General features: G+C 44.0%; 1 long non-coding RNA gene across 1 annotated transcript; it reads left to right on the top strand.

The window, feature by feature from the left end:
- Positions 1-27,616, top strand: LOC105737568. Its single transcript, XR_001113251.2, has 2 exons — positions 1-169; positions 27,272-27,616. It is a non-coding gene; the product is annotated as an uncharacterized LOC105737568 (long non-coding RNA).
- The last annotated feature ends 260 nt before the right edge of the window (positions 27,617-27,876 follow it).

Below are 27,876 nucleotides of genomic sequence, written 5' to 3'. Positions count from 1 at the left end.
AGCCCGCCCTCCCTCTGAGAGTGTATAACCGTGCTTCAGTAAGCTTTGTTTCGAGCTTGCATTGGTAGTGTTAGTTTGCTCACTATCACAAAAACCGAGACTGCTGATCTAGAGCTCCAGCTCTGTTGATCTCCTTGGCTGAAGGGTCCATCCCAACTCAGGATCCCCGGTAACAATAATACCTGCTTCTTGATATAAGGATTCAATAATTTTTTAAGGAGCTGAGAACATGTCTGTTACATAGTAGGCACTTAACACACACTGATTATTTAAATCTAAATCCTCACAACCACCCAAGAGGTACACATTATTATTCCCGTCTTACTATAGAGAAAATAAGCTCAGAGTAATTAATTTTCTTGGATCTTACAGCAAGTAAGTGATGGTACAGGTATTTGTACTTGTATTAAATGGTTTGACTCTAAAATTCTTCTTTTCTCTATATCAAATAGCCCCATGAGGAATGTGTGTGTGTGTGTGTGTGTGTGTGTGTGTGTGTGTGTGTGTGTGTGTCTGTGTGTATTTTAAATGAGAACCAAGAAGAAGCTTATGGTAGAAACCAGGCTATCTGAGTCATGTATGATCATCATTACTATTTCGGTCAAAATATCTGGAAATTAGATTTGACAAAAATCACTTTCAGCGTATAATGATTAAGATGAATTGTGCTCTAAATGTTGAGAAGCTATTTTATAAGATGTGGGAAAATCTGTAACACCTAAGTGTGGAATGTGGCCTTGGACTTTCAAGTTTTGTCACAAAATTACAACTCTTGTTACTGTCTATATATGAATAAATTTAAATCTCTACCTAATTTCTAAATTACCTACTGCCTATACCATACCTTTGTTCTTTTAGTTTACTTCTACCTATGTGTAGCAAATACTCGGCATTTTTTTCAAAAAAGAATCAGGGATGTTTTACTTCTCTAAGCAACAGAAGCTGTTGAAATGAAAAGAACTGAGCAAGTATCAACAATGTAGCATACTTTGCTTTTTTGCCCATGCTGTAGATAACTGGAATAGTTCAGGCACCACATCTAAGCTCTTACATAAGTCTTACGCAAGAGTTGTGAGCCAGTTCTTTCCTGAATCAGTGTCAGAGCTAATTCAGACATTTAAGGACCTTTGCTTCCTAATATTCTTGGTAAGTATGGCATGCACTTACTTAGTTCACTTCAGTTATTTTTAAATTACTTGGGTAAACACACACACATTTACATTTATAAACATCCTTGCCAACACAATGAAAGCTCACATTGTGTTCCTCCAAGTATGCTTAGCCTGGGTAGTGTAGGGGAAAGGGAGGGAGGGTTTCTCTATCGTGAACGCTATTTTCTGAATCTTTCCTAAAAACATATACATGCACTGGATACAATTTTAAAGCAAGCTATTATTCACCAGGCCTTTTGTAGAGCATAACTCCAGCATAGAAGGCTAACACATCTATTAACTGGCTCAGTGATTTGATTTTTCTTTTTTTAATGAGGGAATTAAGGCAGCTAAAAGTTAAGCCACTATGCTTCAGGACAAAGAGAAAATTCGAGACAGAGGTTAGATCTCAAACATCCTGTTTGGACCACAAAAGTGAAGAGTAGCAAAAAGGAAACATAAAAAAAATCAAACGATACAATTCAAAGAAACTCCTAACCCCTTCATTCCAAGCACAGCCTTCTAGGACAGCCCTCTTATTCTTTGTCTTAGCAGTTTATCTCCACCTTAATGCAGAATTATAAGTGATTAGTTTGCTCTCCGGATGGAGATATTGGCTCCTTTTTGCCAGTCTTCTTAGAATATAAATTAGCTCAACACTGACTCAGGCAGCTATTGTTCTAAAGGCAGGGGATAGAGCATTAAACAAGCTGTCTGGGTTCACGCCTTTATGGAACTCACCAGAATGATATGGTTTAGCACAGTGGTTCTCAACTCTGGCTGTGATTAGAATCAACTGGAAGCTTTTATAAATCTTATGTCTGGGTCCCACTCTCCCAGGGATCCTTATTCACTTGACCTGGGGAAGAGGCAGGGTGCAGCTGTGCTCAAGAACTATTGATCAGATAAATATTACTGTGGGGCAGACAGCTGCTATGCAAGGTGTTATGTGATCATGTTCTTTACTTCTTTATTCCAGCTGTTTACCCAGTGTATATTCACATGGGAGATGAGTTTAAGTAGTTCAAAGATGAACATTTTTTATCCAAATAGTTAAATATTTTTTATGTGCACTTAAAAATATATAACTGGTATGTCAAACTTATGAATGCACAGATATTTTGCTCAGTACTGAAGGAGAGGCAGAATTGTACTTCTGCCTTCAGGGTTTTGGCTGGGCTTGAGGACTGAATTGACTAAAGAAAGATTAACAGGAGAAATGCATAGACATTTATTTAAAATAAGTTTTACATGACACAGAAGCCCTCATAAGACCCAGACAGGCAGTTGGGGTAGAACATATATATTGAAATGGACAAAGAGGAGTAAATTATGAAAGCGTGACAAATGGAAGGGGCTTGGGTGTGTCAGTTATGGTGGAAAAGTAACTAGGAAGATAAGGATTAGTTTAACAAGGTTTCTACAGATTGGTCTCAATTTTGACTCCCCATTTCTAGTGATAAGAATGTTGCTTTCTTTGTGGTATATGAAGGACATCTTCCATGTGGGGATTTATGTCTTCCTTTAGGAAGAAAAAGGGAAGATCAGAGGATCCTTCTCATACCTACTATTTTTTCAAGTGCCTTCAGCTCAAAATAATCCTCATGTCACACTGGCATACTTTGGAGTGGCATAGTCTGGCAGTTTTCAGTACAACAGTATGAAAGTTCCCTTTAAAATAGTGAATGAAAAATTACAGGTGTGTCAGATTCAAGAAAAATATTAAATACATAATAGTATAGGTACTATGAGTATATTGCAAAAATCATGAAGTTGGTATGAGATTGACTGACACTTAGGAAACAGGGTATGGGGAAATCAATGTGCTGGTGTGAACAAGTCATGGGTGATCTATATTATTCTTGGTGATGGCCCATACATCACTTTCAAGATGAGAAAGAAGTGAAACTGACTGTATTCTATTCCCTAAGTCATCATTTAACTAAGGCCGTCTCACTGGATCACCCATTTGCTAAAAGCCAGTTCATTGAATAATTGGCTAACCAATCAACCCAAAGAATACTGACAGACAGATATCTTAAACCAGATCTTTTAGTGCTTTGCTTTGAGAAGTGGAAGCAAATGCATGGGAAATAACTGGGATAGGACATAAATTCTCAAAAATAAAGAAGAGAGTAAGTTGCAGTGAAGTTGGGGTCATCTTGTCCTACTGTTACAGGATCCTTGTGGTGTCGCTTTGCCAGCTGGAAACCTCTGTGGCCAGTGGTGCCTTTGCCTGAGTTTTGCTTGGGGCCATCTGGGTTCATTCCATCACTTGGCCTGACAGGCTGCACTTAGCTCGTGGTACCAGCCTGGATCCCCCAGGCCTGCCAAGGGTGAGCCAGGTGTGGAGCGGCAAGGGGTGTGTGAGCAAGCATGGGGTCTGGCCATTGCACATAGCCAGGCACACCAGCTGCAGCAGGGCAGGCAGCTCCAGGTGCTAGCATGGGCAATGGCTCCCTGTGAGGCTGTAACTGGACCAGGTGTACCACAAGCAGCTTCCACAGCTGGCACTGGGGACATGGTGGCGCCCAGAAGCTTGGAGACACCAGGAACTGCAGAGCCCCAAAAGGGGTGTCACAGCCCTGGTGTGGGGAGCTCTTAGTTCTGGACTCCCTGAAGGACCACAGCTCTTGTCTCGTTCTCTCTTCTCTCTTTGTCACCCGCAATGTGCAAGGGGAGTGTTTTAGCCCTGTTTGTGTTACAGCTCTTTTAGCCTTGTCATTCGAAGGGTTCCAAGTTCTTGTCCTGCATCCAGGAAGAATGAGGTACGTGAACAAGGGGAGGGTGAGAAAGGCGAAGAAGAGCTTTATTGAGTGACAGAACAACTCAAAGACACAAACACTGGGTAGCTCCTCTCTGCAGCTGGTTGTCCCATCATCTTCCCAAGTCTGGCTGAGTCTGGGGTTTTTATGGTCTTTAGAGGGGAGGAAGTGCATGCTGATTGGTCTATGGGTAGCCACAGGTGGGCCCGGAAAAAGCACCACAAGTTCCCACTCTGGTCTGTGGGACTGGCAGCCTGGCCCCCAGGCTTCAGGTCCTCCCCAGCTTGAAGGTGGAGTTTCACTGGGGACCCACCTCCTTCTGCCCAGAAGCCTCTCTGCCTCCTGCTACCATTCATGATGCCCAGGCTGTTCATGTCAAGGAGCACCTGCAGGCCGGTCCCAAGCTGCCCCCAGCCCCCCTTGGCCTCCCTCCTGTGCTCATTAGTGCCCAAAGTCGAGAGGGGGCCGAGGTGGCAGGGGGCTGGCGTGTCAGCACTGCCCTTGGTGTGCACACTCCTGGTCAGGCTGCAACAGCAACCAAGCTCAGGCCCAACCTTGCTTCAAAATCAGAGTGGGTGCCAGGAGCAGGGAGAGGCCAGGCAGTGGGAGCAGACACCCCTGAGACTACAGGGCTTGGGGGGCCTTCCCAGGCAGACATGCCCAGGTTTACAGCCAGAGCTTGGGCAGCTGCAGCTATGCCCAGGAGGCTTCCGCTGGCTCCCTGGAGTGCGCAGCCCTGCCCTGGCAGTGCCTCCCCACTACAGTCAGTGTCATGGCAGTGGCCACTCTAGATGGGCTGCTGCTCCCATCACCATTGTACCTTAAGATAAGTTTTCTAGTGTCTGAAATTTAAAACCAACTGAACCACTTGAAATTCACATCCAACTGAGCTGAGCTTAGAAATTCATGATGAGATGACTCTGTGATGCTGAGGAGAAACTAAAACAAAAAGAAAAACCCTCAGTAATGTAACAGTGGATCACGGTGAATTGATTTTTGCTGAAATGGCTTTTTGTGAATTAGCTACTTAACAAACTGGCTTTCCACAAAATAGATTTGCTTTAGAATAGCAGCTACTGTCCTTATAGAGAGCCGGAATACTTTTATTGTAGGCAAGTCTTTCTGTATAACTCCCCTTCTCTAGACTGCTAACTTCTGGAAGTGTATCACATCTCTATTCTCTCCAACAGCTTATTCAATGTATTTACTGGTGAAACAGCAACAAGCCCTATTAAGATATATTTGGGCCGGATGTGGTGGCTCACGCCTGTAATCCCAGCATTTTGGGAGGCTGAGGCAGGCAGATCATGAGGTCAGGAGATCAAGACCTTCCTGGCTAATACGGTGAAACCCTGTCTCTGCTAAAAGTACAAAAAATTAGCCAGGCGAGGTGGCGGGCACTTGTACTCCCAGCTACTTGGGAGGCTGAGGCAGGAGAATGGCATGAACCCAGGAGGTGGAGGTTGCAGTGAGCCGAAATTGCACCACTGCACTCCAGCATGGGCAACAGAGTGAGATTACATCTCAAAAAAGAAAAAAAAAAGATATATTTGGTACAGTGCCCATTTCCATTGCAATTTAGGGCACACAATCTCAAATCCAAGTATCCAATCCAAATATCTATCTATAACTAGAAATGATGAATAGGAGATCTATTTATATTTGAATATGAGATAACTGTTAACTAGGATTTAAAGAAATAATTAATTGAAAAAGACTAATTCACACTATAGATCATGAGCTGTTTACATTTAATCATAAAATTCAATTAATAATTTAATTGAGCAATCTTTAATATACAGTAAGAATTCTGATATTGTTAGGTGGTTAGATATTGTTAGGTGCAGCTGGGAAGGGGTAAGAGAGGATAGCAGAAGGGCTGTCACTAAGACAGGCCCTGACCCACCTATGTTCAGCCCCCAAGACCACCCTAACTCTAACCTAATGGATGGAGTTCATGGTAAAGTCTGTGGCCAGCACATCCTGGAGGAAGAAGAACTGGGCACAGATAAAAATCCCCTAAAGCCTTGAATGCCCAGTCCATCTGGGCTGTAACCCCAGGTAACTTCATCCTCACTATACGTCATTACAATAAAATTTACATGTGTGTTTGCCCCCTTGAGTGAGCTTTCCTAAATGAATTATGGGTAAAAAAATGCGCAGTTTAACTTCAGTGATATAACCATAAACCGCCAATTAAATAACACCATCCTGTCACTGAAACACAGCCCAAGCCTCGACTCCTGCCCATAAACCCCGTAAAAGCACACTGATCTCTGTAAAAAGGGGCTGATTTCACTTTGCAGAGATCAGCCCACTCTCCCTCTGAGAGTGCATTACTGTGCTTCAGCAAACTTTGCTTTGAGCTTGCATTTTGGTGTTAGTTGGCAATTCTTTGCTCACTATCACAAGAACTGAGATTGCTGATCTAGAGCTCTGGCTCTCTTGATCTCCTTGGTTGAAGGGTCCATCCCAATACAGTGTCACTGGCAACATAACCAATCTGTAATCCTTCCTTTCCAGTGAATATTGACTTGTTAACTTTCTCCCTTCGGTGTGACAAATAGAATTGTTTTTGTTCTAGTCTGATCAGAACTCTCATATTCAAATTCTATTGATCTTTTCAATGTGTCTTCTGTGCAATTCTGGTCTCAGGCTGTTTTATACCGAGATTGTCACTCTTATGTATTAAGTGCAGAAAACAGTCTCTTGTGTTATAAATGTTCAAGGTGCTGGTTTTAGATACAGTCTTTGCCAGGGGTATTTATAGGGGTTGATTTCCTCAAAGGATCCCTCTGAAATGCATGCCACACAATGGGAAAGTCTCTTCTATTAGGTGACCTAGGATTTCTCTCTCTGACTTAAATGTCTGCCCTATTATGGCAGTAGAAGCATTTAAACTTAGCAACTTCAGTCAGAAAGAGTAATTTCCTGATTGAATCTGAGCAGATTATGACCCTTTACTTCTGTAAGTCAATTAACACTTGATGATTGGCTGACACTCAAGTCAAACATCATTAAATGCTTTACCAAGCAGCAGAACCTCAAGGTTTTATTGTTTAATTATTCACTACTAGTATATGGACTGAACTAGCATTGTACATGCTGAATAAATAAACAAAAACTCCCCAAACAATATACTACTTTAATATAACTGCCATGTTTGTCTATCTCCAAAAATATGATCCTTCTAAGAAATATTTTGTTTTAACCTAGCCAATCAGTCAGCCAGAACAGAACTAGCCACAGACATTAAGGGAACTGGATAGCCACCCAAATAGTAAGCAGATCCCTGTCTTACTTTGTTAGGGCTGCCATAACAAAACACTTGGCCAGGCATGGTGGCTCACACCTGTAATCCCAGCACTTTGGGAGGCCGAGGTGTGTGGATCACCTGAGGTCAAGTGTTCGAGACCAGCTTGACAAACACGGTGAAACCCTGTCTCTACTGAAAATACAAAATTAGCCAGGCATGGTGGCAGACACCTGTAATCCCAGATACTCAGGAGGCTGAGCCAGGAGATTTGCTTGAACCCAGGAGGCGGAGGTTGCAGTGAGCTGAGATCATGCCATTGCACTCCAGCCTGGGCGATAGAGTGAGACTCCATCTCAAAAACAAAACAAAACAAACCAAACAAAAACAAAACAAAACAAAAAAACCCCTCAAAACACCTTAGTCTGGGTCATTTATAAACAACAGAATTTTATTGCTCATGGGTCTGGAGACTGGGAAGTCCAAGGTCAAGGCACCAGTATATTCACTGTCCAGTGAGGGCCCATTCCACATGGTTGGTGACTTCTGTCTGTCCTCACATAGCAGAGGGGGCAGAAAAGCTCCCTAAGCCTTCTTTTATAAGGGCACTAATCCCATTCATGAGGGCAGAGCCCTCATGACTGAATCATCCCCAAAGGGTCTACCTCTTAATACAATCACCTTGGAGTTTAGGTTTCAACATATGAATTTTAGAAGGACACAAACATTCAGTGCATAGCAATCCTCACCCCCAGTTTTCCCCCTGAAATCCTAGAAGGAGCGGCATCTCAGTCATTACTTTGAATTTGAAACTCGGTTATTCCCATAAAAGGTTTTATATTATGCTCCCAAAGGCTATCTCAACTGGGCTTAATGAACAGATACCTTGAAACAAGACGGGTTACTAGCAGATGGCTTAAGAATGGAAAATTTGCCTTGGTGTTTTGTAAAATGAGGTAAAGGGGCAGGGACTGGGAAGACAATTGACTTGGTGGGGAAAGGGACCCAGAAATAGGCATCATCTTATTCCCAGCACCCAGAAGGGCTGCCTGATCCTAGACATTTTATGACCTTTGTGACATTATCAATAAAGCCTATAAAGAATCTCCAGGTCTAGACCTGCGCTTTCCTGCAGAATGTTCTGCAATGATGGAAATGACTTCCATCCACTCTATCCATTATGGTAACCACTGGCCACATGTGGCTATTGAGCATATAAACTGTGGCTAGTACAAGTGAGGAACTGAGTTTTTAATGTAAATGTGTAAATATGAATAACCCCAGGTGGCTAGTGACTACTGTCAGAAAGTACAGGTCGAGACCGTGTTCCCTATGACAGTTTTGCCTATATGTTGCCAAGACCAAACAAAACTCTAATTTCTTTTTTTTTTTTTTTTTTTTTTTTTAGAGACAAGTGTCTCCCTCTGTTGTCCAGGCTGGTCTTGAACTCCTGGGCTCAGGGCTTAAGTAATCCACCCGCTTTGGCCTCCCAAAGTGCTGGGATTACAGGTATGAGTCACTGCGCCCGGCCTTATTACTTTTAATTCTAACAACAGACCTTCAAGATAAATATTAATTTTTTTTACACAGTGAAGTTGAAGTGCAGAGAGGTCATGAAGATAGTACAGGACAGAGCTGGAATTTAAACCTAGACCTGTCTGACTTTGAAGTCTGTATTTTTCCAATACGTCATGCCAAAGCTACCAAATATATAAAAATACTTAAAAATTTTATCTATGTCTGCTTTTGTAGATCAAGCCATACATTTATTATATTTTATTGGCATAAAGAATACAATTTTTTCTCCATCATTCTCTGTACCTATTTCTCTTTATTGATACAACAGAAGAGAGTGACTGTTGTCTACAGCAGACGCAGTTATCTTAGGAAACACAAATAGAATAATAAAACGTAAGGACTAACTTATGACTAATAGAGGCATCAATTGCTACTAGCATACTGAGATATAATTATTTTTAAAGTATATTAGGAAGAACAGTTGTATCTTCTCACTGCATGTTATTTGAGGTAACTATTCATAGCTGAACACTGATACGGATTAATCCTGGTATGACTCAATTCTAATCCTATGTTCTTATGATAGGCCATTAGCAAATTAAAGAATAAGAATCCTACATAGAGCTCAGCTATAAGCTAATAACTTATTAGTTCAACGAAGGTCTCAAGCTTTATCTGCCGGTGTCATTATGAAAAAAATACCAACTGCTTAAAAATGTAAGACTTATGAAAATCAAACATAAACAAATGTTTATGTATTTGAATAAATTCATGAGAAGAAATGTCAATTTGAGAGAAAGCAGAAGAGTACGATACACTTGACAACACAGTTGTAGACAGAACCCCAATTAATCAGTTTTAAGTGCTCTTTGCAGTTATTGGATTTAGGCTTCTTGAATCAGACTTTAGAGGCCGTAAAATGAGCCAAAGTGAAAAAAGGAAAGACTAAGTATCCAATTAGACCCACAGCATTATGGAAGGCTATGCTTCTGAACAAGCAAGTAGGGTCAAGGGCCAGCTATTTTAGGAACAAATGGTACCCAGAGACATCAGCTTAAAGGGAGCACTTAGAAACAAAGAGTTAGCCCTCAGAAGAAAACCAGACAATATACAAAGTAAAAGTTCATGGTATCTGGCAAACTAAAAGTGGGCCAGACTTTCATAAAGAGCCCTTATGGGTGGGCAGTTGGGCATTGACAGGATAGGAGTCACTGCAAGGAAAGAGGTCAAAAACAGAACAATCCAGCCACGAAGGAGACTGCAGTGTAGAACAAGAAAGACTATAGGAGGATAGTATAGGAGCCAGGCCACTGAAGACCTAGGGCGTCAAGAAGAAAGCCAAGGATGAGCTGAGGATGCAGCTGTGAGTGAGCTCAACGCATGACCGACTCATCGCTGAGCAAGAGAGCAGCTCCCTCAGAGTCCTTAGAGTTCCCTTAGGAACAATGAGGTGCCAGCTGGTAGGCATGAGGATTTGGACCAAGAAGAAGCTCGGTTCAGCCTTTAAAGAGGGTGAGACTGTTAGGTGATGCAACGCGCCAAAAGATGGCGCTGGTTCCAGGTTCTTCTTCACCCAGCACTATGTCGGCCCGCCAAATGAGACCCAATAAAAGAAGGCACCTCCTACTCCTCCCTTCAGGCCTGCCCCCCATCCAATCATCAGTGCCCATATAGCCCTGGGGGCTATAAATTACTCCACCCAACAGCTCTCTCTCTCTCTCCCCCTGTGCGACCTGACCTCAACCTCTCCAATAAAGATCTCTTGGCCGTACTCGGTGTGGTATGAGTTTGCTGGCATCCCTTTCATTTGGTGCCGTGACTCGGACCGGGACTCCCCACTTCTAGTGGGATCCCGATCTCTTCTTAGACTCAACCCAAGCCCCTGACCGGCCTTCACTCATTCTCCTGTTCACCAAGCTGTTCGCCCAACACCGGCCTCATCTCGGTAAGTCTTCCCCTCCGGGGTCTGCCTCTCTAGGCAGGCAAGAGACCCCACGAAGCCCCTCGCCTCAAGCCCCTAAGGCCACGGTAAACACCAAAGAGCAAAACTGGCCCACATATCCCCTAGACAAGCAAAGCAAATGGCCCACTTATGGGTCTCTCAATCCTGACATTCTCCGGGATCTCTACAATTATTGTGAGCAAACAGGAAAATGGGTAGAGATCCCATATATCCATGGCTTCTTTCCCCTACGGGATAGACCTAACCTTTGTCTCCCTTGCAAACCGCAGCAACTCCTTGCCACTCTTAAAGCGCCAACCTCTCCCTCTGCCCCTGACTTCGACCCAGCCGATGAACCCCCCCCATACCACCAACCTCTGCCGTGCCCTCCAGCCGCCACCCAACCAGAAGTCACCCAGGCTCCCGCTGCCCCCCCCCCATGCCCTCAACCACTTATCCCGTCAGCCCGGCCTTCAGCCCCCCCACCACTCGCTCAAAGTCACAACCCCCCAATTGCCCCCCTTAGAGAGGTGGCAGGAGCTGAAGGTATTTTCCGAGTCCACGTCCCCTTTTCTATGGCTGACTTATGACAAATAGAAAAAGGCCTAGGCTCCCACATTTCCAATTCTGCTTTATGTATCAAAGAATTCCAATACCTCATCCAAGCTTATAGCCTTACCTTCCATGACATCTATATGATTCTCTCTAACACCCTCCTCCCCGAGGAGCATAGGCGAGTCTAGGAACAAGCTCGAACTTATGCAGATGAGGTTCATCGAACAACCCCAGCCCTACTGCTAGGAGTGCAGGCAGGACCTGAGCGAGAGCCCAGCTGGGATTATAACACCCGAAATGGAGTATCAGCCTGAGACCATTTCGCTACTTGCATCGTAGCCGGTCTACAGAGGGCAGCTCAAAAGGCAGTTACAGGATAAAAATGAAAACCCGTCCACTTTTCTAGACCGCCTTACACAGGCACTCCAACAATACACCAACATAGATCCCGAAACTCCAGACAGTAGACAACTCCTCATGTCCCATTTTTTTGCTCAGAGTTTTCCTGATATCAAAGGTAAACTAAAAAAACTGGACAAAGGCCCCCTCACCCCTCAAACCAAGATCTTAGCGACAGCATTTAAGGTGTATCACAATCGAGATGAGAAGGCAAAGAGGCAAAACTACCAGTTACTGGCACAAGCCCTTCATGCCTCCCCTCAATCACACGGCCATAAGTTGTCGTCTGCCCATCCATCCCAATGTCAGCCCCCAGGGCCCTGTTTCAAATGCGGAAAAGAAGGGCACTAGGTCCGAGATTACCGAAATCCCAGGCCCCCCAACTGGCCATGTCCTAAATGCCACCAATCTAGCCATTGGGGCGTAGACTGCCCTGGCTCCCGAAGGGGGGCCGGGCCGGCCACCATCCCAACTCCCAATCTTCTAGGATTGGCCATTCAAGACTGACGGGGCCTTGGGACTTCCTTCCCAACACAAATCATCACCACACAGAAGCCCAGGGTCTCTTTAACAGTGGATGGACGTCCCACCACCTTTCTCCTAGACACCGGAGCTACTTTCTCAGTTTTAAGGGAATTTTGCGGCGCCACTTCCCTCTTTGGATCTCCCATAGTCGGGGTCAGAGGCCAAACCATACGTCCAAGAGCCACTCCTCCCCTCTCCTTCACTTTCTCTGGCCACATCTTTTCCCATCGATTCCTAGTCATGCCACAATGCCCACTCCCTTTGTTAAGAAGAGATATTCTCTCTAAATTTAAAACCTCCATCACCTTCAACCCAATCACCCTCCCACAATCCACCTCACTCATTGCCTTGGTAGCGAGTTCCATAGATCAAACTTCTGCTCCTACTCTGCCTTCGCTCCCAGCCAGCATCAACCCCATAGTGTGGGACACCGCCACCCCCTCATTAGCACTCTGTCCTCCCATATAAATATTCCTTAAAAACCCACATCACTTCCCCAGCCAACCCCAATATCCTCTCCCCATCTCCAGCCTGAAAGAATTACAACCAATTATCTTAGACCTCTTAAGAAAAGGGTTCCTCAGGCCAACCCATTCTCCATTTAACACCCCTATTCCAGCAGTAAAAAAACCCAATGGTACGTTCTGCCTCGTCCAAGACCTCAGCTCTTATCCTCTATTCCTCCTAGTGCCATACATTTCTCAGTCATAGATCTTAAAGATGCCTTTTTCACCATTCCCCTCTCCCCTCAGTCACAAGACCTGTTCGGCTTCACTTGGACTGACCCAGACACTAAACAGTCACAACAGCTCATGTGGACAGTGCTTCCCCAAGAGTTCAGAGATAGCCCCCATATCTTTGATCAAACTCTTGCCTCAGACCTACAAAAATTACACTTTCCCCAGTCCACCCTCCTACAATACGTTAATGACCTCCTCCTATGCAGTCCCTCTCTAACTGTCTCACAAACTGACACCAGCTCTCTTCTCAACTTCCTTGCTGACCGAGGCTACCAAGTATCCCCCCAAAAGGTCCAGCTCTCCCTCACTCAAGTCACCTATCTAGGAGTCCTCCTTGCCCATGACTCAAAGGCCATCACCCTAGACCGAAAGTGCTTCATTAGAAGTCTTCCCATCCCAAAAACCAAACAAGAGATACTCTCCTTCTTAGGACTAGCAGGCTACTTTAGAACTTGGATCCCCAACTACTCTTTATTAGCAAAGCGCCTATATGATCTCTCCCGAGGTACCCCATCCGAGCCTGTAGAGGCCACAGTCAAGCAGCCCTTCCTGTCACTCCAACAGGCACTACTCAAAGCCCCAGCCCTACATCTTCCAGACTTACAACAACCTTTAATTCTATATGTACAAGAGCACAATGGCTTGGCTCTTGGAGTCCTAGGTCAGATGCACAGACCCACCTTTGTGGCAGTTGCATACCTATCCAAACAATTCTGAGAGCAAACTCAGCCTGCAGGGAACTGAGTTTTCTCCTTTCCCTCCTCACACTTCTGGCCTGGGTTTCCTCCCTTCTCTCGCTCAAAAAATCCTGGTACCAGGTAACCCACGGCCCTTGGCCTTACAGAGGCCCATCAGTTCTCTCATTTTGGTGATGACCGGCTTGAAGGCTCTGACTCGCAACATGGCCATCGGCTAATAGGGGATGCCCTGTTCAGCCAGCCGCTGTGTACATATACCCCCTCCTCTCTCACCATGGGAGGCTCTGCATCCCTGCTGGCTGACTAGACCCCACCGTGCGAGGGTGGGCCCCCTGCCTTCGGGCCCTGGCTGCAGCCTACCTACTACTTCAAGAGTCAAGGAAATTAACGTCTAGGGCAGCTGTTGTCATTACCTCTCCCCCATCAACTCAAGGAACTCCTGACCTACAAAAGTCTACAAACCCTTCCCCCTTGCCGCGTACTGTCTCTCCTAATTTCCTTCCTGCACGATTCCGCTGTAACTTTCCAAACATGTGCACCCCTCAATCCCGCCACCCTCCTGCCTGTCTCTCAACATCCTCCCTCATACAACTGTATCAAGATTCTAGAGTCCCTGCTACATTGTCCAACCCACATTATCGAAGGCCCCTTAAACCACCCTGACCACATGTGGTTCACAGAAGGTAGCTCCTTCACCTTCAATGGACAATGCCTCACAGCATACACGATAGTATCCCTAACCCAAACTATTCAGACTAAGTCCTTACCACCTAATACCACCAATCAACAAGCTGAATCAATTGCAGCCACTCAGGCATTCCAACTGGCAGCAGATACCTCACTCCCACTTACCACATCCTTCTCTCAAGTTAATTCATCCCCAGTCACACAAGGCAATAACAAAGTGAATCGAGAAGCCAGACATGCGGCTCTAACAACTCTACCCACCACCGTCATGCTAACCACAGATAGGACACAACAGTCTGACCCCCCAAAACACGCCCTCTTCTCATATCTCCATTCCATTTTCCATACAAGCTCTCAAGCGCTCAAAGCTTTTCTCAACACCTTCTTTACTCGAGACTCCTCTGACCTCCAGTTCCTTAAACACGAACCCACAAACCCCGCTAAAGCCAGGCACACCCTTACCCCACAACCCTCTCAAAGTTCACTTTCTAAAACGCCCTCCCTTCCTACTATTCCTAAGGCGTAAGCTGCCACCCTCATGCCTGCTCTGAGCCCGCTCTTCTGGCTCTCCGCCTCTTACATCTTCTTCTAAGGACCCTCCTCCGCCAACAGGCCCCCTTCACAACCCTGCTACCTGTTCACCCTCAAAGAAACCTACTATGCAAACTGGAAGTCACACACCAATATCATCAGTTACACCCGATGCTCCATCAACGCATCCTCAGTAAACCTTCCCCTCCCTAAACTCACTATAATAAATAACGGTTAGGACCCTCATTTCCACATGTTCCACTTTGCCATTTGCTTTCCACACCAACAATCCCGAAGCGCCTGTAAAATTGAATGGCCCCAAAACCATGGGTGTCCCTGGATGAATTAAATCACCAAAAACACCAGACAGACAGACCCCATTCATATATTATGTCACCAAAAACAATGCCTCATCTCGAGCAATTCACATCACCGACCCAGCCAACGCAATCTGGGGCCAGGCAGCCACAGGGGGAATATACCAAAGCAATGCCTGGTCTTATCCAGCACAAACTATAACCATCACCCGTACCATAAAAACTGACTCTCAACAGGTTCTAGCCGAAATTAACACACATATTTCTCAAGGAGAGACTGAACTACAATCCCAGCTACACCCACAGGCCAACACAACCTCCACACAGGCTTCCTGGCTTCTGTTCCTCAATCAAGGATTACTACTATTAAACACCTCAGGTCCCTACTTCCGATTGTTTCTTATGCGCAAACATCAACAAACCCCCTCTTGCTGCGTTTCCACTATCTAGCTCCATAAACACAAGCAACTCCTCCCCCCACGACCACCAACTTTGTAATCTCCCATGTCCCCTTCCTTGCCAACCTCAGCGTCCCTATCCCTACCTGTTACAACACCAGCTATCACCCCCCATCGCCCTACAATGTAACATGCGAACAAACTGTCACCCACCCCCCAGCTTTCCAGCTCCAGACGGCCTTTTTTTTTTTTTTGGTGTAATGGCCATTAATTCGCCTATCCCTGGCCCCTGCATACCCACCACAATAGTCCCTCAACTCACATTGCTCTCCTTTTCTGAAGGCCTTCAAGCCTATCACTTTAATCACCCTAAACCCAACTCTCCTGAGGACCGTCGGAAAAAAAAAGCAATCTTCCTACCTATCATGCTTGGAATCTCTCTAACAACCTCTCTCATAGCTATACAGCGTATCCCAATTTTCAGATGGCCATTGAGGAAACGGCTCAGTCTCTAGCCGCCCTCCAATGACAAATCATATCTGTAGCTGGTGTCACCCTTCAAAACGGCCGCACCATCGACCTACTCACAGCCAAAAAAGGTGGCACTTGCATCTTCTTACAGGAGAACTGCTGTTATTATATTAATGAGTCCCAAGTAATCGAAACTAGCATTAAAAACCTACATCAGATAAAACGTAAACTAATAAATGCTAGCATTACTCCCTCCCTTTGGGAAACCCTCAAAACCCCCCTCTTAGCTTGGCTCCTTCCCTTTTTAGGCCCCCTAATGGGTATCCTCGCTTTCTTCGCACTACTCCCCTGCCTCATTAAGTTTATGAAAAACCAAATCTCTTCCATATCTAACCAAACATTTAACCAGCTTCTCCTCAGAAACTACCAACTTTTAGCCACCAGCGAGGACGGGACAGATTACACAGACAGGCTCACAACCTGCTAACCCAAGCCAGTCATGACAACTGCCAACTGATTCCACAAATTTCTCAACGATCTCCACACCGACAGCTGGCTCATAGCCAATCCATCGCTACCCTTTGAATGGATCACAACGTTGCAGGAACCTTCACGGACTTCACACCCCAAGAGGTGTTTACATACGCTGCAACACTACTCGGGCTTATTCTACTAATAGATGCCCCTAACAGTCCTCCCTTTACTCCCCCTCAACACCCCCACTCAGCAGGAAGTAGCCAGATGAGATATGACGCCCCTCCACCCACCTCTAAGAGAAACAAAAGGGAGGAATGTTAGGTGACGCAAGGCGCCAAAAGATGGCGCTGGTTCCGGGTTCTTCTTCACCCAGCACTACATTGGCCCGCCAAATGAGACCCAATAAAAGAAGGCACCTCCTACTCCTCCCTTCAGGCCCGCCCCCCATCCAATCACCAGTGCCCATATAGCCCTGTGGGCTACAAATTACTCCACCCAAAAGCTCTCTTCCTCTCTCTCCCCTGTGCAACCTGACCTCAACCTCTCCAATAAAGATCTCTTGGCCGCACTCAGTGTGGTCTGAGTTTGCCGGCATCCCTTTCAGAGACCACCTGATGGGCAATCTTAGTAGAAAGAGGGGCCCTATGGGAACCAACATGAATCATATCTCTCCCTGAGGGCTGCTGAAAAATATCAGGATGCCAGAGCCCTTACTTGCCATGGATAGATATGGACTTGGGCCGTGGTACCTTGGAAGGTAGCAAGGACAGTAACCTAATTCTCTCAAGCTTCTGTTTCTCTACGTAAAGGTATAATCAGAGTTAATCAGAGATTTTCATCACCCCAACTGGCACAGACACACTCTGAACCACTCTGAACCACAGGTGTTCTCTGATAGCAGCGGAAGATGATCCTCTTTTCCATTTAATATTTTTTATTATTTTCACTTTATTTATTTTTTAGAGACAGAGTCTCGCTCTGTCACCCAGGCTAAAGTACACTGATGCAATTATAGCTCACTGTAATCTCGAATTCCTGGGCTCAAGCAATCCTCCTACAACTAGCACTACAGTCATATACCACCATGCCCAGCTTTTCTTTTTTTTTTTTTTTTTTTGAGATGATGTCTCAGTACATCACCTAGGCTGGAGTGCAGTGGTGCTGTCTCAGCTCACTGCAGCCTCCACTTCCCAGGTTCAAGCAATTCTCCTGCCTCAGCCTCCTGAGTAGCTGGGACTACAGGTGTGTGCCACCACGCCTGGCTAATTTTTTATTTTTAGTAGGGATGGAGTTTCAACATTTTGCCCAGCCTGGTCTCAAGCTCCTGGCCTCAGGTAATCTGCCCACCTCGGCCTCTCAAAGTGCTGGGATTACAGGCATGAGCCACTGTGTGCACTCCCAGCTACTTTTTTGAGAATTCTTTTTTGTAGAGATGGGATCTCACTGTGTTGCCCAGGCTGGTGTCAAACTCCTGGCCTCAAGGAGTCCTCCCATCTCAGCCTCCCAAAGTGCTGGGAGAACAAGTGTGTGCCACCATGCCAGGCCCTCTTTTCCACTTTAGTGTTTTCTTTCACCCCTGTAAGAACCAGATCCTACTATGTCTTTAGTGCCATCATTTGCACCCAGGAAAACTGCAAGAGTCCCTCTGTATTTGCTCCTCTGATGGGGGGGATTGTAAGTACAAAATGCCATACTATTCCTGCAGCACAGGGTACACTGTCACTGATTATCTCCACTACGCAAACCGGTAAAGGCATGCTTTGGAAAAACTCACGTCTTGATGCTCTCCCACTAGAATCCATTTACTCCCTTTCTGTGTTTACTGTGTTTCCCCACACAGTGTGCAAAAGTCGTGGCAGTTGCACTTCAGTGTTTAGCTTGTTTTCTTTATTTGCTAGGAGATTTGGCTTCTGAGAGGGGTAAAAAAATGGGGAAAAATGTGTGGATGGGTGTATCTTGAAGTCTACTGTCAAAAACTTTGCAGTATGCCAGCTGTGGTGGCTCATGCCTGTAATCCGAGGACTTTGATAGGCCAAGGTGGGAGGATTGCTTGAGCCCAGGAGTTTGAAACCACGCCAGCTAACATGGCAAAAACCCACCTCTACTGAAAATACAAAAAATTAGCCAGGCGTGGGGGCGGGCACCTGTAGTCCCAGCTACTTGGGAGGCTGAGGCAGAAGAATGGCATGAACCCGTGAGGCGGAGCTTGCAGTGAGCCGAGATTGTGCCACTGCACTCCAGCCTGGGCGACAGAGCGAGACTCTGTCTCAAAAAAAAAAAAAAAAAAACATTAGCCGGGCATGGTGGTGCACTCCTGTGGACCCAGCTACTCGGGAAGCTGAGGTGGGAGGATTGCTTGAGCCCAGGAGGTTGAGGCTGCAGTGAGCCGTGATTGTGCCACTGCACTCCAGCCTGGGTGACAGGAGTGAGACCCTGTCTGAAAACAAAAACAAAAAACCAAACTCAGCAGTGAAATCTATAAATCTGCCTTTGCCTTCTCCAAACTTTATTTTCCATAGTCTCGCATATGTGTGACTCTCTCTCTAAGTTTTCCTATCAAAATTCTTTGGTTTTAGTTTCTTCTTGAAACAATTAATTTGGGCTAGAGTCAACAGAACACCAGAGCTACTTGGAAAACAACAAATTAATCTCATAATTACCACAGAAAACATTAAAACCAGAAAAAATATATTAAGAATATGCCTGTAGAAGTTTAGAAATGTTTTCTGTAATAAAAAGAATGACCTTTATATCCTACAGCATAGTATACCCAGAAGGAGGCAGAAACACTATTGAACAGTGAGAAAGAACATTGCATGTTCTCATTTTCAGTGGGAAAGAAAAGCTTTATCAGAGGCAGGCTGTTTTAAGGATTAATGTTCCTAGATGGAGATAAATCTTAACTATTGAAATAGTGTTTTCTCAGATCTAATTTAAAAAGTGTTCGCTTCTGGAAATCTCATACTTGTTCCTTTGTTTATAATTATTTTGAACATTTGCTTTCTGTTATCTGTGAAGAGATTTGAAAAGAGCAGGTCTTTTGGATGGTGGCTTTAGGAGTGACCTCCCTTGGCTTAAACAGGCATTTGTTGGATAACATCTCTGCACGATTTTTAAAAGTTAGCAGAAGTGAGAAGGGTAATTGAAGTTTCCAGAATCAAGAAAAACTACAAAAGCAGCTCATTTTTATAAATGCTATTGTCTTATATAACCCCCTGGAAGACACCCAGTTCTCACTTCTAAGAGCTCTCATGAGTCAGTTTGTCATTTGATATTTTGTGGAGTTTGCAGTAAACTGGAAGACGTGAATTCTTCTGCCTAACTTCAATGACAAACTATTTTGTACTTTAGTTCCTTAAGAAACTAAATAGAGGGAACCTATTTTATCTCTTTCCTATCTATGTCCAACCTACTCCCAACTTCTAGAACAGTTTCTTGCATGTAGTGAATGCCCTATAATTGTAGAATTAAATCGAATTTGGGAAATTTTTCCTTCTTTTGAAAATGAAACTAAAAAAATATGAAGCCAGGAAGTTTTACCAGTCTTCCCCACAACCACCCACAGACATCAGCCTCTCAAGCATCTGCCTTTCCTAGGCTGGGGAATGAGTATCCTGTCTTCCCTCCCCTTCCTTCTTCTCCCTTTGCTCTTCCTGCTCCTACCTCCTCCTCTTTCTCCCCACCCGCTCCTGTTCCTTCCCTTTCTCCTCTTCCCTAACCTGGAAGTTTCTAACCAAGAAATCTATACACACAAAGAACAACTGCCAGTGGGAAAACAAAATATTACTTCATTAAGAGCTAGGCAAGGACTCAATCATCCCAATGCAATGCTCTCTAGCAAGAGGAATTTGCAGAATAAAGTTGAAGTAAGGAAGCCTAAGTCCCTGTGCCTGACTCTAAGATTATCAGGGAGTCCACTGATGCTTTAAAACACATCAAAAACGATATCAGAAGCCCGTGCACGGTGGCTCATACCTGTAACCCCAGTACTTTCGGAGGCTGAGGTGGGCAGATCACTTGAGATCAGGAGTTTTAGACTAGCCTGGCCAATACAGTGAAACACTGTCTCTACTAAAAATACAAAAATTAGTCAGGCATGGTGGTGTATGCCTGTAATCTCAGCTACTCAGGAGACTGAGGCATGAGAATTGCTTCACCCCAGAAGATGGAGGTTGCAGCAAGCCAAGATTGTGCCACTGCAGACTGGCCTGGGTGAGACAGTGAGACTCTGCCTCAAAAAAAAAAAAAAAAAAAAATGTAAGAAGATCTTACAGCAAGTCAGCAGGGTCCACCAAGGTCTTTGGCCAGAAGCAGAGAGTTTACCATGTGGACACAGGAAACAGCAGTAGAGTGACTCGGGTGGGTTTGTCCTTAACCACTCAGGAATTTCAGCAATTCCGACCATGGGTAAAACCCAGTGTGGTGACACTCTCATGTTCTCACCAACCAGGAAACCACTTACTCTGCTTTGGGGAGGAGTTAGTGGAGGACTGGGCGTGGGCAGAAGAATGGCCACATTTTGCTTCCCTCGTGGACAGAGGTAGGAATTGCGAAGGGGAGACTAAATGTTCCTGGACAGGAAAGCAGAGATCCAGAATTGGAACGTGAGTTTATGATCTTACTCTATTTCTATTTTACAGAGGAAACCAGTCCACAGAGCTGTGATTTGCCCTGTGATTTGCCCTGGGTCTTCCCACAATTCTAGAAACCCATGACTTGTCATCATTGCGCGGCCACCTGACTCCCAGCTGGCTTCAGCCTCTCCGTTTCATCTCCCTCTACTCTCACTCTGCTGCAACCAAATCAGACTTCTTTTCAGGTCCTTAAACAATCTCTGTACTTTTCCATCTCTGTGTCTTTGATGACTTTATTCCCTTTCCTCACTCCATCATTAACATATGTACCCCTCAAGACCCAGCTCAGATGCCACTTCTATGAGACACTCTGTTTCTGTGCCAGAAACAGTTAAGCCTTTATTTTTGTGTCCAAAGTGTGCCCCAGAGCAAGGATCTGGCAATCTGCATTTGAAACCTGGCTCCTTGGCTTCTTAGCTCTGACCTTGAGCAAATTACTTATTTTTTTGTTGTTGTTACTCAGTTTCCTAAAATATCATATAGGGAGTTGCCATGTCATGTTAATGGACATAATATAAATTAAATAGTATAATGGCAAGTATCCATCGGTCACCAAAAAGGGAGCCTACTATTACTGCCTGTAGCTATATTTTAGCATTGATGACAAAATATGGTAAATTATATCAATTTGTAGACCTAAGTTATCCCTTCCCATTGGTTATTCACTTGCTGAGACTGAAACAATAGCTGCCCATTTTTTGTCTCTTCCATCCCTACCCAGCTGTCTTGCACAATATACACAGTCAATACATGTCTGATCAACAGAATGGACTTAATGTGCCAAAACAGACCTGACTCTCTATTAATGATACAGGAGCTAAAAAGAAATTATTTAGGCAGACAGTGAGAGTAAGGGAGTCTTTGGCAAGGCTTCCCTTTTAACAAAAAGCAGCCCCCAAATAATTTCTTTTCTAACAAAGAGCAGCCTGTAAAATCTAGCTGCAAACATACATAAACAAGCTGGAAGCTTGCACCGGTGAATGACAGCGGCTGTGCATTGCAATAGGAGAAGCCTACCTGGGGGCCAGGCATGTTCAACATGGAGGCTCCATTTTCGATTTTCTTTGTCACCACGTGTACAGTAAAGGAACAGGCAACATGGCGCTGGCCAGGTAGAGAAGCAACTGCATAATTAAAGATTAGGGTGGGGTGGCCAGCTATGCAAATGGCACACCTGGTCTCACCAATCTCTCATGCCCTATATCAATCAGACACCGTCTCCTCAAGCTCATCTGTAAAATCTTATGCACGTGTTGTGAACCGGAACACCTGCTGGGGTGCCCTTCTCTCTCTGCAGGAGAGAGAACTCTTCATTTTCTTTTGCCAATTAAACCTCTGCTCTCAACCTCACTGTGTGTCTGTGTCCTTGATTTCCTTGGTGCGAGGCAACAAACCTCGGTCATTACAGACAAATGATGCCGCTTCACCAGCTCATATATGGCAAAAACTGCAATAACTTTTGCACCAACCCTAATGCTAAATTTTTACTACTTACCTAAAAAAGAGAACCATATAAATTAATTAGTATTGTAGAACACTACATGTATTTAGTCAAAATACCAGATAACCTAACTTTATATTTATGTATATATCACATGTATTTTTAAAATTAATTCTTCACTTTAGTGAAGTATTATAAACTGTTAATCATTCATCCTAACTTTTGCTTAGCCTTTACTGGAAGTTCAGACCTCTCCAAAATTTTTTTCTCCACCTGGTTAAGAACTATTTTCTTTGGACTTAATGTGGTTTTTCTATTGTAGATCATATCTAATCAAGGTAGTTAAATAGACTCAACAAACCAGTAAGAGGTTGTTGAAGTATCATTCATAACAAAAGGTAACAACAGTTCCTTATAGGCCATATCTCATGCCTTCTGTTTTACTGGTGCAAGTTTGTGCCCCAGGAGGGTTAGGAATGGCATCTAACACCCCAGTGGAACAGACAGACCCCTTTGGTAAGTGTGTATTTGTTTCAACCACATGCCTCAAGCTCAGTTTAGAAAAATAAAATTAAAAAAAAAAAATTCGTGTGAGTATAGGAAGTTTGCAACACATTCACTCTACAACATCTTTAAAGGCAGCGATTATTCCAGAACACAGAGGAGACAAACAAGGCCCCTTTGTTCCAGGAGTGCCCTCCTTAAAGAGCAGTTCCAAGCCCATCAGTCTGAAGGGCCAGGCAGTTGGCCCCGCGGGAGCCTGCCAAACACCCAGAGATGCTTCCCGGGAATCTTCTGCTGCTGCTGAAGTGTTGACAGGCTCTTGAGCTGAGAGCTCAGGCTGTTGATAGGAATATATAGCTCAGATAGTCAGAAATCAACCTACTCAAATTTCTCAGACCATTCTCTCCTTCGTTTCTCTCTTTTTAACAACCCAAGTACAGATTTTCTTTTAAAAACCTTCTTCCAAAAAAATGTCTACGTTTCTGCTTCCCCCTGGGGGTGACGAAATAAAAGGCTTAAGGTACTTTAAGGCAAATGGAGTCAGTTCCCCTCCCTTCAGCCCTCAAGTTCTGCTGATTCCAAGGGGTGGGTGGGGAGAGCCAGCAGTTGGCGGCCACCCCCTCCCTGTCTCCTCTCACTTGGTATCTCCCTGGCCTCACGCTCAATCAGGTCTTCCCGGACCACACAGGGAAATGAAGAACACTGTTCGCTTACGAAGAATGTGGGAATCCCTGCAGTCCATGATTTTCTTTTTTCTATTTTACTTTCTTCTCGAAAGCCTTTTATTTTCTAAAAGCACATATAGTATAAGCCCATTCTGATGATTTTAGTAGCATTCATTCCTCAATGCAAAGATATTAATGCTAGATAATAAAGCTCTGAGTTCATACATTTAAAAGTCGAGAGAGTGAGGAGGGGAGAGAGAGAGAGCAGAAAACCCTAGCTGCCTTAATACTGATTTTCCTCTTCTACAAACCCTTGATATTTAGCTAATGTACCCTACCTTTCTCAAGTTCCCCAGCAGCTAAGGAAGGCCATGTGACTAATTCCGGCCAATGGGACGTAAGAAACTGAAAGCGCATTTCACAGAGCATGTTAGGAACACACCCATTCTTCAGCCCTTCCTCAACCCTGGTGTTCGGACCAGGGACTTGGTGTCAAAGGCAATGTCCCAGAAGAAACCTCATGCAATGCAGTGACAATGTCAGCCCTGGAAACCCTATCTCTGGACTCTGGGGTAAAAGTAATACATTTGTATATTGTTTCTACCACTGTTCATTTGAGTTTTAATTTTATTTCATGAACCCAGTCATATTTTAAGCCAAGGTGGATTTCCCTCAAAGCTAATGGAGCAGAAGCTTTAGAAACCCTCACTTGGGTCAGGCGCAGTGGCTCACACCTGTAATCCCAGCACTTTGGGAGGCCAAGGCAGGTGGATCACCTAAGGTCAGGAGTTTGAGATCAGCCTGGCCAACATGGTGAAACCCCATCTCTACAAAAACACAAAAATTGGGTTGGGCGTCTTGGTGTGTGCCTGTAATCCTAGCAACTCGGGAGGCTGAGGCAGGAGAATTGCTTGAACCTGAGAGGCGGAGGTTGCAGTGAGACAAGACCATGCCATTGCACTACAGCCTGGGCAACAAGAGTGAAACTCCACCTTAAAAACAACAACAACAACAACAACAAAACGAAACCCTCACTTGCCAGGATGACTCCAAAGCCTGAGGAGGAACCCCGACATTGGGGTCACATGGTCATCTTCTATTCTTTTCTTTAAAGGGTTCCTCAATTGCATAAGCCTCACACCTCATCCATGATAAGCCAGTGAGTCTTTTCCCATGTGCCTCTTCAGTGGGGCAGCGCCATTCTGGTCAGCCCACCTTACATGTAGCACAGCAAATAGTTCACAGTTTCTCCTGCATCAGATCATCTACTTGGTGAAATTTAGGAATAGCACAGCCCATTGTTTCTCAAAGTACATTCCTAGATATTAATAATTGTTATAAGATAAAAGAGTAACAGAAAAGTATAATATTAGCTAATATGTTTTTGTCTATGTTTTTAACTACAATATTTCTCAGATAAAGCAATGTGGGAATGTGCATAGTGAATATCCTAGCACAAGAGAAGTCTGTATTTCCTAAACGTGTTGGACCACCAAACCCCCTTTTTAAGTAGTTTGTGGGTTATATTTTTGTGAAGCATGATTTGAAAGCACTCTCCTGGTCTCACCAGCAAATATTTGTTGACTATCTCTTTGGGGAAGCTAAGTGTTTTATTTTTGTAGCATTAGTGGAAGAAGGTGATTTTTCTTCCTGATTTTATTGTTTAAAATTGCTCCCTGTCTGGATTTTGCTGTTCAGTAAGCATTGATTCCGACAATATTGTCATTTCTGCATTGACACTGGTGCATCTCTCAGGTCTCCAACAAAAGCTAAGAGTGACATGTACAAAATGTTAGATAACCTGTGGAGGAAAGGGTGTGAGTTCAAGGGAGTTGGAGTTACACTGAGGTTTCATCTCCCGTGAGGAAGATCTTTGATGGTGGGATACAGAAAGCTACAACCACAATGGAGACGTAGTTCTGCAGAAAGGACCCATTTCTGTGCTTATGTCAGTGCTTGGAGAAAACTACAGGCTCATTTATGCGAGCCACATTTTCATTACAGGAAAATAATTGACACCATGCTTCTTGTCTTTAACTGAAATTTAAGCATTTACACCTGTATTCATCTTCTAGGGTTTCTACAAAAAGTATAAACTGCATGACTGCATGTACCCTACCTTTCTCAAGTTCCCCAGCAGCTAAGGAAGGCCATGTGACTAATTATGGCAGAAATTTATTTTTTCACATCGCTGGAGACTGGAAGTTCAAAGTCAAGGTGTCAGCAGTCCTTGCCTCCTCCTACCTTCTGGTGGTGGCCATTGATTCTTGGCATTTCTTGGCTTGCAACTGCACCACTTCAGTCTCTGCCTCTTTCCTCACATGGCATTTTCCTATTACAGGGGTTAGGAATTCAACATACTTTTTGGAGGGGGCACAATTCAATCCATAGTAACATCAAAGACTCCTTAATTTTCTGTAGAGCAGCGTAATGTCATGATGGACAGAGCTCTGAGTTAGGAGTCCGAAGGCCTCAGTGGGCACTTAGCAAATCTCTAGGCTACATTTCTATATACATAAACAAGGATAACAATACACTCCTTGATTTCCCTGTAAGGGTTGTAACAAAGATATAGAAAAGTGCTCTGTAGCCTTTCAATGATGATAGAAGTGTTACTGTCTTCAAAGAGAAACATGGCTAATGTGGGTAATTGAAATTTGGCATATGATCTCACACCTTACTTTAGACAATGATTTTGACCTCTATCTCATTCATCTCTCTACTAGACAAGGACATAATTTTGTTTATATTGCTGCCCTTGCACTCTCTACTAAGTGATGTTAGATGATGAGGAAAGTCCTTGTCAGTGCAGCCAATTCTCAAATTGAATCTGAAGCATCCAGTAATGGGAAAATGTCCGTATTGCTTCAATAATCATTCTTTAATGGAGTTTCAACTTGGAGTAAAAGACTGAAAAATGCCAGCAGAAGACTTTTTCTTAAAAAAAAATAACCAACTTCATATTAATTAATCTAAAATTTCTCAGCTTCAGTTGCATGTGCCTTTAACATGATAATAAGGGAATAATAGGGCCATGGTTCATAAACCAGTGACTTCGTCTCTAGAAGAACTGGTGATAATAATGGGAATTTGCAGGCTAGTTTAGTTTTGCAGAAGTTCCCCAAATCATATTTTCATTCACTTACTGCAGGGTAACTCAAATGTTCATCCTTTTCCTTTGGATAGAATTTACTACATTGTTTACCAATAGTAATACTGGTTATCTCATGTTGTGTAAACGTTCTCTTTGGCAATCATATATCAATCCAAATAAATAAAAATAAGTTACTTATAATGTGCAATTTTTTGATATGCAAAATCTTATAAAGCATGAGGATAAAGGGAGATTGAGATCTTAAACAGGGATTCTTGATAGTTAAAATATTGAGAAAAGAGTGGAGTTGAGGGTGAATACTGATCATATGATTCCCCTTTAATGAACATTGGAAAAACAAGGCAGGCTTCCAAATACTCTGTTCTATTTGTACTTCAACTCATTACTTGACTTAAATGCCTTTTAACTCTGACCTTCTAGAATTTCCTGTGCAATCTTCCACTGTTTAAAATGAAGTTGGCCGATTGATTTCTTTACCATTTCAGAATGTCCTGTATCATTTTAATGACTGTGGAGTGTGACTTTGTTCTCAGCATAATGAGTAACAAAGCCAAAACACTGGAGAATACGTTTATGTATTCAAGAAAACCTCAGACAGGGCAGAATGATTTCATAACACAGTACATTCAAATCAGACGAAGCCTCGAAGGGCAGAATCACCGACCCTGAAAAATCTCAAGCTGGAAATCAGAGTGTACTACAGTAGAAGACAACAGCATTTGAGCACATTTGTTGAAGCAGCCTCCTCTCCCTTATGGTACGATAATCCCACACTGTTTTACCATGCTCTCTGGCCTTCCCGGAACATCGGTAAAAACTGCATCCCCTGACTTTTCTTGGTGGTTTCTGTTATCTTCCCTAAACTTTAATTTAATATGATCTTACTTAGGCATTTCTCTTAGAGAGTAGGTCATTATAACGAAACGTTTTTCACCCTCTGGGAAAGAGGTTTCCACATAAGGGCCAGGCCACGTTTTCCCCTTCATCCAGGGATTCTACCATAAGCAGCCTCTCATCTTCACTTTTCCCAACAATTTTCTTAAAATCAGTGTATTTTTTTGCAGGACCGGATATCACATTACATTCCCTA

This window comes from Nomascus leucogenys, chromosome 4 (genome assembly GCF_006542625.1).
Source record: "Nomascus leucogenys isolate Asia chromosome 4, Asia_NLE_v1, whole genome shotgun sequence".
In the NCBI taxonomy this organism is placed as follows: domain Eukaryota; kingdom Metazoa; phylum Chordata; class Mammalia; order Primates; family Hylobatidae; genus Nomascus; species Nomascus leucogenys.
Note: the sequence above shows the minus strand (reverse complement) of the source record. Positions and strands in the feature narration are given on the sequence as shown.